This window comes from Prionailurus viverrinus, chromosome F2 (assembly GCF_022837055.1).
Source record: "Prionailurus viverrinus isolate Anna chromosome F2, UM_Priviv_1.0, whole genome shotgun sequence".
Lineage (NCBI taxonomy): Eukaryota > Metazoa > Chordata > Mammalia > Carnivora > Felidae > Prionailurus > Prionailurus viverrinus.
The window spans coordinates 32874859-32892187 of record NC_062578.1 but is presented as its reverse complement, the minus strand read 5'-3'; the positions used below and the strand labels follow the sequence as shown (position 1 = coordinate 32892187).

Below are 17329 nucleotides of genomic sequence, written 5' to 3'. Positions count from 1 at the left end.
TGGGTTCAGGTGCCACGTGAGGCTCCGTGCTGACAGCTCAGAGCCTGGAGCCTGCCTCTGCTTCTGTGTCTCCCTCTCTTTCTCTGCCCCTAACCCACTCTCATTCTGTCTCTGTCTCTCTCAAAAATAAATAAACATTAAAAAAAAATAAAAAAATAAAAAATAAAATAGTTAAGTAACTTGCTCCAAATCCAAACAATTGTAAGTGGGGGCTGTCTCTGACAGTTCTTATTGTAACAAACACCACGATGCCTCTGTATTAACAGTAAAAACAGTGTGAGACACACACATACTCATCTGCCTTAATTTGGAATGATTTGATCAGTAAAGCTAGCATTTTTGCAAAAATAAGCTGTTTGCTATTCATTTCCCAAACATCACTTGAAATTTAATCTTTAGCTAGTATTGACTCATAGCCTGTTTTTAAGTTGTCATTGTTCTTGTTGGTATCCATGATGTATTACTATCCTCTCTTATCTTAAAAGCAAATATTTTTACGCCCCCCCAAATTTTATCTATGAAATTGATCAAGGCCTTGTTTTGTAAAGTTACTGTATTTCAATCAAACATCAAATACATTTATTTATTTTATTTTTAAAATGTTTATTTATTATGAGAGTGCACATATGTGAGTGGGGAAGGACTGGGGGGGGGAGAGAGAGACAGAGACAGAGACAGAGAAATTGAGAGAGAGGCAGAGAGGGAGAGAGAATCCCAAGCAGGCTCTGTCTGTACTGTCAGCACAGAGATTGATGCAGGGCTTGATCTCATGACCATGGGATCATGACCTGAGCTAAAATCAAGATTTGGATGCTTAACTGAGCCATCCTGGAGCCACTCAAGTATATTTTAAAATGTGATTTTTGGGGTGCCTGGGTGGCTCAGTCAGTTGAGCGTCCTACTGCTGATTTTGGCTTAGATCTTAATCCTGGCATTGTGGGATAGAGCCCGGTGCCAGGCTCCAAGCTGAGCATGAAGCCTGTTTAATATTTTCTCTTTCCCCCTGCCCTTCCCTCCACATTTCTCTCTAAAATAAAAATAGTAATAAAATAAAATATAATTTTTTATTGAAACAGCTATTTTTGTATTTCAAATTGTGCAGCTAAAAATAAAGAACAAGGAAAAACAACCAAAGAAAGAAAGATTCAGTCTCTACTTTATTTGCCTGATAGTCATCCTCTAACATCCAAACTCTAGGGGTCATCAGTTTGTGATTTATCTAGCTATGAATTTTATTTCTAAAACAGAATATTTTGAAGTGATGCAAATATAGTTTATAGCATATGTCTAGAAAAGTGCATTAAAAGGAGATTCATTCCAAGCCCAGTCTCTAGGATTCTAACAACCACACTTAGTATTCAGGGAAAAGAAGTCCAGTTCTGTCAGTTGTAGTGAAGATATTAATTTATGCTATCTAAGTCTATGCGTAAACTCTCCACAATTTTATGACCAGAGGAAGTGCATCCATTTAGTGTTACTATCATAAACATTTGTGATATAGATATTTACACTGAAATCTATTCCATTTTGAATGGAAATGTGATACACATGGCATCAAGACATTACAGAGTTTTGCTCCCAAAATAGTACCATATTGAGTCAGTTACTTAATTAAGGCTACAGGAGTATGTGTAGTGGGAATTCAATGTCACTGAGATGAAAACACTGTGTGTTCCTCTGGGAAAAGCTTTCCTTCATTCTTATTCAAAATAATGCTTGTTTGGAGATATTCATAAGGCTTTCCACAAACTATCTTCTAAATAGTCTCTGTGCAGTACTTTACAAAATAATAGCATTTAACATTGCTTTTAGCTAGAGTAAGTCAAGGTCACTACTATACTGGAATATACTAAATGTCAAGTTCAGACAGAAAGATAAAGGGTAGATTGTGTGTGTATCTTTATATTATTATATAATATAAATATTATGTGATAGATGTAAATAAATATGAATCCTATTGTATTTTCAGTAATCAAAAAAGAAAATCATTTGGATATTGTTGAAATGCAGAGATGTTAAAAATATGTTAATCTAATTTGTCAACTTAGGGATGCTATCAGAAAAGGAAATGCGGTGTGAGAACTGTGATCTCATCGTCTTATGGTCACCACTTTTCTTCTAGAATGTTCCTAAAACCTTCTATGTCTTTTAGAATTTTACTTGGGATTAGTGTCAAGTTCATCAGTCTGGTGTTTATACAATAATTTTTTATTCCAGTAAGAACACATGAGATTAATCCTCAACAAATTTTTAAGTGTGCAATATAGTGTGGTTAATTATAAGCACAACATAGAACAGCAGATCTCTAGAGCTTAATCATCTTGTGTAACTAACTCTTTATCCCACTGAATAGAAACTCCCACCTTCCCCTTCCTTTAACCCCTAGCAACAGCCATTCTACCCTCTACTTCAATCTGTTTAGCTATTTTAAATTCTTCATCTTAGTACAATTTTTCAGTATTTTACCTCTATGGATGATTTATTTCACTTAGCATAATGTCCTACAGGTTCATCCATGTGGCCATATATGGCAGGATGTCTTTTTTTAAAGCTGAATAATGTCCCATTGCATGTGTATGCCCGATTTTCTTCATGGATTCATCCATCAATGGATGTTTAAGTTATTGCCACATCTAGACTATCATGAATAATGCTGCAATCAACATGGGAATTTAAACATCTCTTTGAGATCTGGATTTAACTTCTTTTGGATAAACACCCAAGAATGGGATGCCAAATCATATGATAGTTCTGTTTTTAATTCTTTAAGGAACCTCCATATGTTTTTAACAGTGGCTGTACCATTTTACATTCCCACCAACGATGTGTCAGGGTTCCAATTTCTCCACATATTTACCTACACTTGTTACATTTTGTTTGTTTGATAACACCCATCCTAACAGATGTGAGGTGATATCTCATTGTGGCTTTAGTTTGCCATTTTCCTGACTTATGAGTTGAGTACCCCTTCATATACATGTTGGTCATTTGTATGTCTTCTATGGAGAACTGTTTATTTAGGTCCTTTGCCTATTTTTGATTATTTGTTTATTGGTTGTTTTTCATTATTTTTTTGTCACTGTTGCTGTTCTTGATTTGAAGGAATTCCTTATATATTTTCGATATTAGCCCTTATAACATCCATGATTTATAAATATTTTCCCTCATTATTTAGGTTGCCTTTTTACTATGTTGATTATTCCCTTTGCTGTACAGAAGCTTTTAAATTTGATGCATACTTGCTTATTTTTGCTGTTCTTGCCTGTGTTATTGGTGTCTCAGCCAGGAGATCCTTACCAAGACCAATGTCACGAAGCTTCTTATGTTTTCCTCTAAGAGTTTTACAGTTTCAGGTCTTATGTTTAAGTTTTTGATCCATTTTGAGTTCCATTTTGTGTATGGTATCAAATAAGGATCCAAATTCATTCATTTGCATATGGATATCCAATTTTCCCAACACTGTTTGTTGAAGACACGGACTATTCTTTTCCAATTGTGTTTTCTTGGAACTCTTGTTAAAGATGAGTTGACTGTATATGTGTGGGTTTATGTCTAGATTCTCTATTCTGTACCATTGGTTTGTATGCCTGTCTTCCTTCCAGTAGCATTTCTATACCCTAACAAGAAACTATCTAAAAAAGAAATGAAGAAAGCAATCCCATTTGCAAAATGTCAAAAATAACAAATGCGTAGGAATAAACTTGTGAAACAGTGAAAGACCTACACACTGAAGACTGCAAAACATTGATGAAAGAAATTAAAGGAGACAAAAGTAAATGGAAAGACATTCTATGTTCATGGATTGGAAGACTTAAAATTGTCAAAATGTCCATACTGCCCAAAGCAATGTACAAATGCAAGGCATCTTACTATAATTCCAATGACATTTTTTACACAAATAGAGAAAATAATTCTAAAATTCTTCTGGAACCACAAGGGACCCCAAATAGCTAAAACAGTCTGGAGAAAGAAGAGAGTTCCTTATTTCAAAATGTATTATAAAGCTACAGCAATTGAAACAGTATGCAATCAATTTTCATTTGAGCTATTGATAATACAAACATTTATATGTTTCAGACTTCTAATTCTATCCAAAACTCCTTGATTTAAAAAAAAAAGTCTAATCTCATGTGCAAGTTTTTCTTCCTGTATTACAGCATTTAATTCTTTGGAAATGCAGATAGATTTACTAACATATTTACTTTTTTTCTGATAATATTTGTAGCTCTGCTCTCCTTTATAAATGTGTGTCATGTCTATGCTGCAATAGTCATTGAGCTAGGAACTAGGACTATGGTAATTATCACTCTCAACACTTCCCAGTTTATTATTATGCATAATACTGTTCCATCATCTGAACCTCGTTTTCACCAAGAAATATAAGCAAAACATTTTTACATCCCAATGACATTTTTTTTGTTTGCTTTAGGTTTACACTGTATGAATGTTCCAGAATTTGTTTAAGAAATTTGCTATTAATGTCCCTTTGTGTCAGATATTTATTCTATATCTCCCCCCACTTTTATTTAGTACATTGCTGGACTTTAGCTTTGAATGTTATAAATCGGGTGATCAAATGAAGGGGGGGGGAGGACCATGGGAATGGACTAGGAAAAGTATCAAATATTCTTCTTTGACATAGTGTTGTTGTTGTTGTTGTTTTAAACACTGCCGGATTAGATTGAGGAAATGTTTCTAGCCTGTTTATTTTGTGAGGTTGGATCTACGCCTCTCCTCAAGAGGTGCTATTGCCTGTGTCTTCCTTTGCGTGCTTCTGGATGAGGATGCTGTGTTTGGTGCTCTGGCAGTGATTGCGCAACTATCAGGGACAAACCAAGAACAAGTAGTCACACCTTAAAAGATGATCTTTCTGGAAACAATGCCTGTTCCTGACTTTTAACTGAGGTTAACTAGTCAACGGGAACTATTCTTCATTTCCTGACACCAACTATGCTTCTTGGGCCAATGCTACTTCATGACTTGATGGGGAAACAGTAAGTCCAAGAACCTAAAAAAAGGACAATCATACATCTGCCCTCTTACATTACTTGTGGCGGTATCTTTTCTTCTTTTGATTTAGTATATATGAGAAAATAATTTAATCTATGGATTTATTTTTTATTGCCACAATAACAAATTGCCAAAACTCTGGCGCTTTAAAACAATGCAGACCTAAGTGTCTCACACTTCTGTAGGTCAGAAGTCCATGTGAGCCAGCCTTGCTCCTCTGCTCCAGGTTTCACAAGGCTAAAATCAGGGTGTCAGCTGGCCTAGGCTCAGGGGTCAAACCTGCTACCAGGCTCATCCAGATGGTTACCAGAATCCAGTTGCTTGTATTTATAGGATTGAGGTTCCTTCCATTCCTTGCTGGGTGTCAGCTAGAAGCCTCTCTCAGCTGCTCAAAGCCTCCTGCATCCCTCATTTTCATCTCTTATATTTAAACCAGCAATGGTGCCTGGAGTCCTTCCCCCATTTCAGATGTCTCTGACCTCCCCTTCTGTTACATCAGTTCTTCCTCCATCCAGAGAGACTTTTCTGCTGTTTTCAAAAAATTTTTTTATGTTTATTCAGTTTTCAGAGAGAGAGAATGACACAGGGCGTGAGCGGGGGAGAGGCAGAGAGAGAGGGAGACAGGATCCGGAGCAGGTTCCAGGCTCCAAGCTGTCAGCACAGAGACTGATGCAGGGCTCAACCTCACGAAGCATGAAATCACGACCTGAGCCGAAGTCATACACTCAACAGATTGAGCCACCCAGGTGCCCCCAGAGAGTTCTCTGCTTTTAACAGCTCATGTAATTAAAGGGGACCCATGAGGATATTCCAGGGTAATCTCCTTATCTTAAGGTCTCTAACTTAAATTACATCAGCAAAGACCCTTTGCCAGGGTTCACAGTAACTGATTCACAGGTTCTGGAAACTAGGATGTAGACATGTTATGGAGTCATTTTCCCCGCCGCACCATCTATGAAAGGTATTTTGGAAACCCCAAAATGTTCAATGTTCCCGTTTAGCAGTCCCTTGACTTGACATGGAGTAGCTCTTAACTCAGTAACTTAAAGTGGAAAATTTGAACTATTCAAAAAGTAAAGCATGGAGGGGCACCTGGGTGGTTCAGTCGGTGAAGCGTCAGACTTCGGCTCAGGTCATGATCACACAGTTTGTGGGTTCGAGCCCTGCGCTGGGCTCTGTGCTGACCGCTCAGAGCCTGGAGCATGCTTCGGACTTTGTGTCTCTCTCTCTCTGCCCTTTCCCCGCTCATGCTCTGTCTCTCAAAAATGAATAAATGTTAAAAAAAATTAAAAAAAATAAAGCGTGGAAACATTTTATGACTGGCTAATACTCAGATGTTAGAGGTCCAAGCGTGTTGGTGACCACAGGCCCTTCAAACTGCCATGGGATAATGTATATCAGTTCTAAGGTCACATTTATGATGATAGGTAAAGTTAACAAAATAGAATTTAGTAAAACTTGTAAATTAAATACTGTTAAGTACCAAACAGAGCCTACAATTTTGGGTGAATTCTTTCATTAAATGGATTTTTCTTCAACAGGAAAAAAAAAAGGAATTTGCTATTATTGAGCATTGCTAGGTCTCATTTATTATATTATAAAAACATTTCAATGAACATCCTTGTATGCTTGCTTTTTTCCCTAGGATGGACACCCAGAAATAGTTTCCAAGCCTAAGTGTATGCACATTTTTGAAGTATTTTTCCCACACTCTCTTAATTATTTCCTCTTTAATATTTTCCAACACGGAGGTAAAATACTGGAGCTCATTTTTATTTCCAGCCACTCAGCAAATGTTTATTCAGCATCTACTCTCTAGATACAGGAGATATAGGGCTGAACGAAATAGACAAAAATTCCCGCCTTATTAGAGCACACGCACTAATAGAGCATGACAGACGATGGTAAAACAAATGTTACCTAGTATTAGAAGATGGTATGCGCCACTGAGAAAAACCAGGGAAGGGATTAAGAAGTAACAGTAACAGACTAGATTCTTTGTGCAGTCATCTCCAGTAGATTATCATTCTGAGCTAAAGTCCTACACATCATCAAGTGCCCTGCTTTTTGCCGAGTCAATCAGGAATTGGGGTAATCAAGATGTCAATAATTGCAATTATATACCGGTTCCCTGATCTCAGAAAATTACCTTCCATATTTCTCTTACTGGCCAGTCCACTGAAATGGGAACCTTCACCATTCATATTTTTGTTCTTCTCTCTACTTTTGCCAAATGTCCTTCATCTTTCAATCTAAGATTGTGTGCTGTCATGTAAAATGCTATGTCTTTTCCATTAGGTGTCTCTCTCTCCCCCCCTCTCTTCACACTTGGGGTTTTCTTTGGCATCTCCGAGCTAACTGATCCTTCCCATCTGCAGCTGACTCTTTCAACGTGTTTGTCAATAAAACTTCATTATCTTGCTTGTCGTTTTCCATAGTGATTTCTTCAGAATTTAACTGCCATGTGGGCTGGCATATATATGTATATATGTATATATATATATATATATGTGTATATGTGTATATGTACATATATGTGTATATGTATATATACGTATATACATACATGTATACATATACACACATACACGTATACATATATACACGTATGCATATATATGTATATATATATGTATACGTGTATATATGTATACGTGTATGTGTGTATATATGTATACGTGTATATATGTATACGTGTATACATATATGTATAGTATACATATATGTATATACACACGAAAGAACACCTACTTACTCTTTCAGTGAACATTAATAATGACCTATTATGTAGGATTTAAATGTGGTAGTGAGCAAAAGCCGTTGGTCTATCTTCAAAGGCATTTATACTATAACTAGGGAAGAAGACAAGTGCCAACAAAAGCAGGAAGTACTATAAAGAAAACAAACAATTGTGTCAAGTGGAAATCGCAGTGGGTACTCAGGAAGGCTGTTCTAAAGAGGTATTACTTAATTTGCAACTTGAAGGATGAGAAAGAGCCACAGGGAATGCATCTTAGTACATCCTGTGCTGGAAGGAAATGTTCTGTGAGCTGAGGAGATGCATCAAGGCTGGTGGCTGTAAAATAATGAGAAGAGGAACATCGACGTGAGATAAAGGAGAAGAGGTAAGTACCATTTATACCACACTAACCGGTTAGCAGTGAGGATTTTGTTCTGTATCCAAAAGCCATTGAAGGGTTTTTGCTCATTAGGTGGCTTCATGTTTATACTTTTATAAAATTACTTTGAGCTTCTAGAGAATGGAGTGAAAATATGGGGAAGAGAGAAAGACTCTGCACTAAATAGGAGGTTAACAGTGTAGTCCTAAGTGGATCAATTGCTGGCAATGGACACAGAAAGAAGTTAATTTAGTGGTTGTATAATTTGAAACAGGACTGACAAGGTATGCTAATGGACTGGAGAGGGTGTGGTGTTCAAGAGAAAGGGGAATCAGCTTTCTGACTTGAACAAATGAGAGGATGGATGATGGTACCATGATTCAATTTCAGCTGTAATATTATGAGCTTAGAGAAGAGGTCTGAGTTAGGGAAATAAAACTGTTACTTATGAGAATACAAAGTCCGAAGTGAAGGAGACAGGGAAAGGGACCTGAGAAAGAGTGGCCTGAAATGTAGTAGGAAACCTCGGAGAAGACAATGTTTCAGGAAGAAAGAAACGTTATCTGTATCAGTGAGAGATTCTATGAGGAAAAACTAAAAATTATTCACTAAACTGTCAATCTGGCCAGTGGGTGAATTCAACAAGGCTTTCCCACCATCACCCCACCCCCCACCCCCCACCCCCACCCCGCAACCGAGAGCAAGGGAAGGACCTTAGGTGACAATGAGTTAAGAATGAATGCATTACCACTGAGGCTTCCTCAAATGTCACTTACAAGAGGAGAATCAGAGACCCAAATTCTGAAAACTGGAAAAGTATCCCAGTCTAGGAGAGGGATTATTCCCAAAGAATTGTTCCACCTAAAAAACAAAAAGGGGAACTTTCGACCGGAGAGAGGAATGCTAAATTTTAAGATTTCAGAAGCCCTTTTTAGGTCATTCAACCCAGTCCAGAAATGCAAGAACCATCCTTCTATTGCTGCAATAATTTAAAAGCATTGCAACATACTTAGGATATAATATAGAGATACATTGTTAAAAAACAAGGGTAATGTAAATAGGAAGGTGAAAAGAGGTAATGATACTGATTTTTTACTTTGTCCAGAATCAGTCAGGTGTTTAAATTTTCCCTGGAATAGGGATTTGGTTGGTCCTTCAGCATCCCATGAAATAAAGCTTATGAAAACATAGCAAACTGTAAGGTGCTCACCAATACCAGTAGCTAAGGTATTATTTTATTCTAAAACATTACTGATAACAGGTCAAAGGCTGATAAACTCTGATAATATATATTAAAACTGGCGGGGTTGCCTGGGTGGCTCAGTCAGTCAGCGTCCGACTTCAGCTCAAGTCATGAACTAGCGTCCTTGGGTGCAAGCCCTGTGTCAGGCTCTGTGCTGACAGCTCAGAGCCTGGAGCCTGCTTTAGATTCTCTCTCTCTCTCTCTCTCTCTCTCTCTCTTCCCTTCCCTGACTTGCGCTCTCTCTCAAAAATAAATAAACATTTAAAAAATGTAAAACCTTGGCAGAAACATATATATAATAACTTGATAATATGTGTACAATCATTCTCCTATTTTAACTACATTCAAAACTTAATCCAGACTTGCAGAGTTTGTATTAAATTAATCATTATTAAACAGCACTATGTTCTCAGGGAGTTATATATTTATGCTTTTTCAGTGTCTTTTTAAGGAATTATTAAAATCAATATTCCTGAATTAATATTTTATAGCAATCTCAAATTTCATCTGAAATACTCTGTGGCTGGCATGAATACTCACTGAATTTCATTTTCCTTGTCAAACAGATCCTAAATTTTTAGAGGAATATTCTAGTAGTTTAAAGGTCTTTTATTACATCTAATATTTACTTGGATAAATTTTAACAGAAACATCAGAATGAGGAAATGTGAAGAAAGGGCTCCATCGTGTGGCCAGAAACTAATAATACAGCAGCGGTAGAGAACGGAAGTCCATTTTCTGTGTTCCTTAGAGGGACGGAATTTTGCTGGCTAATCATTCAGAGGGTAAAACAAGGCAGAATTTACACAATGTAGGCACACAGATATAGCTACCTGGTGGCAGCTTGGAATTTCCCCACGCAGCTCTAAGTCAGTATGTCCAACAACAACTTACGTTCTGTCCTCATGCGCTAACTGAAGTGAATGACAAAAATCCTTCCAAGAGCTGTTTGTATTCCTTGATTCCACGTTCTCACCTCTTGATCCCATGTTCTCACTCTCTCCTTAATGCACTCAAGTTGAGAATACTCTCCCCATACTTTTCTAAAAGAACTATCAAGGTCAGTAATGATCTCAATATTAAGAGAACTGAATTCTGCTTGCTATTGGTGACTTACCACTGGGCAATAGGGAGACCCCACGAGTAAAATCTTTTTCAAAATACTAATTTAAGGGTTTATTAATTTCACAAACACATCTATCCTCACCACCAAACCTCCCATCCATAGCAAGGAATGCCTTTTAAAGTTGAATATGGGTTGGGGCGCCTGGGTGGCGCAGTCGGTTAAGCGTCCGACTTCAGCCAGGTCACAATCTCGCGGTCCATGAGTTCGAGCCCCGCGTCAGGCTCTGGGTTGATGGCTCGGAGCCTGGAGCCTGTTTCCGATTCTGTGTCTCCCTCTCTCTCTCTGCCCCTCCCCCGTTCATGCTCTGTCTCTCTCTGTCCCAAAAATAAATAAATGTTGCAAAAAAAATTAAAAAAAATAATAAAGTTGAATATGGGTAATAATTATTATTTCATGTGGTGAAATAATAGCTAGCTCAAAATGATGTTTCATACCTCTAGAATAATATAATCTGGTGCATTAATGCTTTTCCTAATGAACAACTTGCTACCATTGAAGATTTAAACAATAAATAAAAGAACAAATCTAACACCATGTCAGTAGTTGAGGAATGAAACTTAATATTTGAAGACAGAATAAAAGTAAGAGCAGTTCTTTCTTCAAAGACACACTTAAATTTCTGTTAGAGCTATCACCATTATTAGCATTTGCTTGTTGAGAACTGTGCATATTGTAATTGACTTTTAGTTAGCCATAAGTAACTTGAATTAAAAAAATATTAATGTTTATTTTTGAGACAGAGAGAGAGAGAGAGAGAGAGAGAGAGAGCACAAGCAGGGGAGGGGCAAAGAGAGAGGGAGACACAGAATCCAAAGCAGACTCCAGGCTCTGAGCTCTGACCTGTCAGCACAGAGCCCAACATGGGGCTTGAACTCACAAACTGTGAGATCATGACCTGAGCCAAAGTCAGACGCTCAACCAACTGAGCCACCCAGGTGCCCCAGTAACTTGAATTTTTAAGCATTGTGATGTGTACTCTCCTTTAAAAAGACAAATCTATTTAAAATTTTACCCTGATTATGTCATAAAGCGAAGTGTCTAATTCTTATTTTTCATAAGACTTCAGATCTCATACAAACAAATCAATCCACTTAAAGTTTTTTCCACAGGTCACAACTTGGGATGTAAACCTCAAATCTTATTACTTGAAACATGGATGTCTATTTTTCAAATGAAAAAGTATTTCTGCTTCCTTTTTTCCCCATTATTTTCTACATGGACTTTTCATGACCCACAGGACTTTATGTTGGGAGAGTCCATCCATATTGGTGTTTTGATCTTTCCCATAGGACAGTAAGGAAATTAGACAGGGACTTATTTTATGAACTTTAGAAGGGATTTTTCTAGAAAAATTATACTAATGCACATGAGATTGTGTTGAGCATATGACCTGACCCCTGGACACATTAACTCTAAGGACATTCTTCCTCTCCCACATCTGTTGCTGCCATTTTTTTCTCCTAGGAAATGATGACAACCCTGTAAAAATCAGCTCAGAGGTCCATGGCCCTGATTAAGTTCTAAAATTTCCAAAGTCTGAACATAGTCTGGCCCCCCAAAATAATGAATGTTCACGTCTGAGACTGAATTCTGGGCTCAAGGAAAATCACTCTTGAGATTTATTTGACATTACCAATAAAGCAAACACTTCTATATTCTTCCTAGAATAAATTTTGAACAAGTCTTTCACGCTAAAATATAACTTAAGCTTTTCCCTTGCTTCCTCTAGGATTGCCACCCACTGCTCTCTCTGCTTCATGGCATCAAACACATTGTTCCTTTCATTCTGATAGCAACAAAGCGCCAATTTTCACACATTACTACTTTTACCTTGGATTCTTCTCTCCAAATTCTACTACTGATGCAATAATATTAATTCACCATGGCCTCTTCTGATTAATCCTATGAATTTAAGGTTCTAACTCAAACATTTAAATGAACTTATTGATGTTATTAACAATAATTATGCAGATATACCTTCAGGAATAGTAAATTGCTGTGACTAGAGAAGCTTTTGCCAAGGGACCAAAGATGATTAATTTCACAGAAAAAGAACCTGAAAATAATGGTTGAATTAGCGCTCAGAGCTTTAGGGATTTACACAGGGTTGACATTACATGTACCTGTAATAGTCATGCCTTGGTGGGGGCGGGATTTAGAACCCACGCTTTCCAGTAATCCTCTTGGCTTCCTTAGGGTTACTGCCCACTATCATCTAAATTAGTACAGCAAACAGTGACGTAATTAAAAACCCTTTGCTTTAGCAGTGAAATTGGTTTTACAAATTTGTGTGCTTTATGAAAGTTCTACAGTCAGTTTCTGGTAGAATCTATTGACTTCCAAGTAGTTGTAGATTGTTTAAGCTAGCTACTACAACTTAATTTAAGTTTACAAAACTTTTAGTGAGAGTGTAAGCAGTTAGTGTTCTTTTCTGGAACAAAGTAGCATATAAATTTATACTGACATTGACAAGCTACTTGTGCAAAAGCCCACGCTAACCACTAACCGCCTCTCTGGTTTTCCTTTACTTTTCTCTTTCTCTTTTTCTTTTTTCTTTTAAATTTTTTTACATTTATTTATTTTTGAGAGAGAGAGAAAGAGAGAGAGACAGACAGACAGTACGAGCAGGGGAGGGGCAGAGCAGGAGGGAGACACAGAATCAGAAGCAGGCTCCAGGCTCCGAGCTGTCAGCACAGAGCCCGATGCGGGGCTCAAACCCACGAACTGTGAAATCATGACCTGAGCCAAAGTCGGATCCTTAACCGACTGAGCCACCCAGGTGCCCCTCTTTTTATTTTTCTAAAACATGTTTAAAAATATGACAGCAGAGAAAGAGGCAGTTGAAAGCTGATGCAGTTGGAAAATAAAAGCAAATAAGTGAAAAAGAATCCGTAACAGTTCTCCAGGACTAGTTAAATCAAGTGAAGTGAACTCAGTTTAATAAAAGAGTATAGGAAAAGAATAATAGTCAATCTTAGAAAATTTCCACAAAATATTACAAAGTATCTTAAAGTAGAACTTCATAAGATGGTTCTACGTAAAAAGGAAATGTGATTATATTTATTTAATAAGATTTTTGAAACACCTATTAGCTTCCAGGCTCTGTGAGGAAGACTGAAAATATCATAGCACACAAGGAAAGGCATTGTGGCTTCTGCCTCTACTGATCGTATAGTAATTTATGCTGTCATTCTTCAAGGGCAGGCATCACAGAGATGCTATTTTACCACGGCCAGGAAATACCATGTGCAGCACATACTTAGCCTGCTCCTTACCCTCTAAAATATATAAGTGTTTTCAAAAAAAAAAAAAAGAAAGAAAGAAAGAAAGAAAGAAAGAAAATGATAAAAGGAAAGAAGGGAAGAAAAATCTGGCCATGGACCTCCCTCTTTTACTAAAGCTTGCCCACTCTGAGTTTACAGCCATATGCAGAAATAAGAAGTCAAATTAAAGGCATCCGAGGTCCCTTCCAGATTTAAACATCTAAGAATCTATAAACAATTCTAGTGGTAAGCTAAGAAAACCATTCTTGAGGAAGATGGAAGAGGTAGCACCAGTGTCTACCTGGAGAGATGGGGAAGATGGAAAGAACAGGGACCATTACGTGCCTGATTCCATCTCTACATGTTTTCCAGATTCTGCAAACCAGTCTCAAGTCAGGGAAGATCTGTGTTGCCTGGTGGCCTTTGTGATTTTATTGCTATAATTTTAGCACAAAATTTGAGAGTAGACAGACTTTTTCTATGTTCTTGTAAGATCAATTCTGACACCAACATTAATACCTACATGGACGGTAACGCTAATACTAATATTAACAGCAACAGCCACAACTGAGTCCTTATTGTGTGCCCGGCACAGAGAGAGTATTTTAAATTTATTATCTTGGAAAATTCACTCTAACAAACAATAATGCTTATTATATCGATTCTATGTGGGAGGTGCTCCATTAATGGATCTCATTTTTACATATGAGAACGCTGAGGCTTAACAACCAAGTTAGCTTACAAGAGTTGGTAAACTGTAGAGCTATTAACTTGAAAGGGAAGACTTCTTCACTCAAGATCCTATACAATGTAGTCCAAAGACGGAAGTTACCTGGTCGGCCTCAAATTCCGGAGCTGTTATAGTAGAAATAGCAAACTTTATATATGGCATCTCTCAAGGGTCCTGAAGCAAATTATTCTAAGTAAAACCTGCAGAGACTTCTGACCTCCAAATGATTCTGCGTAAATTAGGAAAATATTTGAGAGACCGTAAAACCTATAATGATACTAATATTTTGCTTGTGTAAGGCATTGTAAGTTTTTAAAAGGCTTTCTTTCCTGTATGTTATCGTACGGGGTCAACCAGAATTCTGTAAGTTGTAAGAACGGATACCACAAATATGATAAAATTAAGAAAATGAAGCTAAAGAGGTTAAGGAAGATCTCAAAAGAAAGAAGAATCTAAATTAGGTCAAGTAAATTCTATGAGCCAAGCACAGTAGGTGCGTGAACTTGAGAAAAATCTCATGCGAGAGATAAGCATGGAAATCATTTATTTATAATGTATCGCTAAAATTAAAACAAAATTCATTTATAAAAGATATTTGCTCACCTCCCACTACTGCCAAGCATTTATGAAGAGCGGTAGCTAGATCCAGGAACAAGACAGACTTACAAGTCAGAGTGATTTCTGCACTGCTGCTCCCAGTGTGGAGGGTGGGTGCCAAGGTCCTATAACCTGGGCAGTGCCACAGACATTATGCTAAGAAAGACTTGATTAAATGCTCTGCAGTTCAGAAATGACTAACCAGGGGCCCCACACTTTCATTTTGCACAGGACCCTGCAAATTATGTAGTTGGCTCTGACCAAAAGCATTGGCATTGCTTGACGGGTTTGCAGAAACCAGATGTTCAGGCTCCACCCAGACCTCCTGAATGGGAATCTGCACTGTAACAAGATCCCCAGGTGGCTGCTGTGCACACAAGTTTTGACAAGCCCTAATACAAACCAGAAGTTCTCGGGTAGATGGCAACTGGTCTACATCTTCCCTTTGTCCATTATTTTGTGAGTCTGAGCAGGTCACGGGCCTTCTCTAAGTCTCAGAATCTTCACTTGCAAGATCGAGAAAATAACAGTTGCTAAATTAAATAATACAGCAAGATACTCAGTGCAGTGACAGGCACGTGGAAGTTATGGTAAATTTTAGCTTAGCAGTGCCATTATTATTACGTTACGGCTTCATTGCTTCTACTTTGCCGCTTCTGTAAGTATTGGCAAAGATATTCAGGGGCGCCTGGGTGGCGGTTAAGTGTTCCACTTCAGCTCAGGTCATGATCTCATGGTTTGTGAGTTCAAGCCCCACATCGGGCTCTCTGCTGTCAGCACAGCTTGGGATCGATCCTCTGTCTCCCTCTCTCTTTCCCCCTCTCCTTTGTGCTCTTTCTCTCTCTCTCTCTGTCTCTGTCTCTCTCTTTCTCAAAAGTAAATAAACAGTAAGAAAAGATATTCAGGGGCTTAAAATATTGCCTAACTTGCTCTCAAATGCATTGCCACTTTGACGAATATTGTTTGTCTAATGCTAGCTGTATTTACAAATGAGTTTCTTCTCACGTCTTTTAGTAAGGTAGATCCCTTTTTCATTTTGAGATGGGTTGTAAGCAATTTCCCTGATTTCTCCACAAGGCATGAGTTCTCTCTGACAGCAGACCCCTGGAAACAAAGGCTGCCCAGTCTTGCTTACAACAAACCCACCTGAGAGTGTGGGTAATTCCATCTGGGCCAACTAACTCGGGATCTTGAAGACTACAGCCTTGGAAGCTTATTATTTATTTTTCATTTTTGTTTTTGCTAATGATGCTTCTTTTGCTTTTTTGCTTCTAGCACGGGTTGGGACAGGCAAAGTGTGAGAAGCTCTGCCAAAGGGTAAAGCAGGGCCATAAATGGGAGAAAAATGGACCCTGAGCTCAGAGACAGAAACAATATATACAGCCTGTCAGGGAGGAGAGTTCAGTGTAGGTCTGGAAAGTGATTCAGAAGGGAGTGAGGGAGTGATGAACGGTGTGAGGGCCTTGAAGCTCAGAGTGCTGGATGTCTGCTGCTCAGTGTAGGGTGACCTGGTCTCTGAAAAGCTCTCAGGAGGATCGGGTAAAATCTTCTGTGCCTTCTCCAGGGTAAATCTCACCTGACATCTCAGGCTTGCTTCTGATTTTTATTTATTTCTTATTTATTTTTATTTACTTATTTTTTTTTTTTTTTTGAAGGGGAGAGGGGAGAGAGAAGAGTCTAATTTTCAAGGCAGTGATCTAAGTCTGGACCTAGGTCCATCTACCAATGAGCCCTCTGTGGCTGTGAGCCAATTATTTCTCTTCTTTTATAGTCAGTTCCTGATCTGGAAAATGAGGAATGGGCTTACGATGTTGTCTGCATTTTCTTCCAGGGTCAATTTTCCATAATTTACAGAGCCGGTAGTTCTCTTATTGTTAGTTATGCAGAACTCAAGTGTCTTTCCGAGATGTCCTGTGGAAACCTAATTTTTAAAAAAAAATTTTTTGATGTTTATTTATTTTTGAGAGAGAGAGAGAGAGAGAGCGAGCATGAGCATGAGCATGAGTAGGGGAGAGTCAGATAGAGAGGAAGACACAGAATCTGAAACAGGCTCCAGGGTCTGAGCTGTCAGCACAGACCCCAATGCGGGACTTGAACTCACAGGACTCGAACTCACGGACCTGAGCTGAAACAGGATGCTTAACCGACTGAGCCACCCAGGCACCCCTGGAAACCTAATTTTCAATAGTATTTTTATCCATAATTCTTTTACATTCCACAGTTAAGGAGTCACTGCTCTAG

At 38.1% G+C, this 17329-nt stretch overlaps 1 protein-coding gene across 19 annotated transcripts in view; it reads right to left on the bottom strand.

The window, feature by feature from the left end:
* Positions 1–17329, bottom strand: part of RALYL (RALY RNA binding protein like) — a 711896-nt gene that overhangs the window by 273133 nt on the left and 421434 nt on the right. The gene's annotated exons all lie outside the window — the stretch shown is intronic.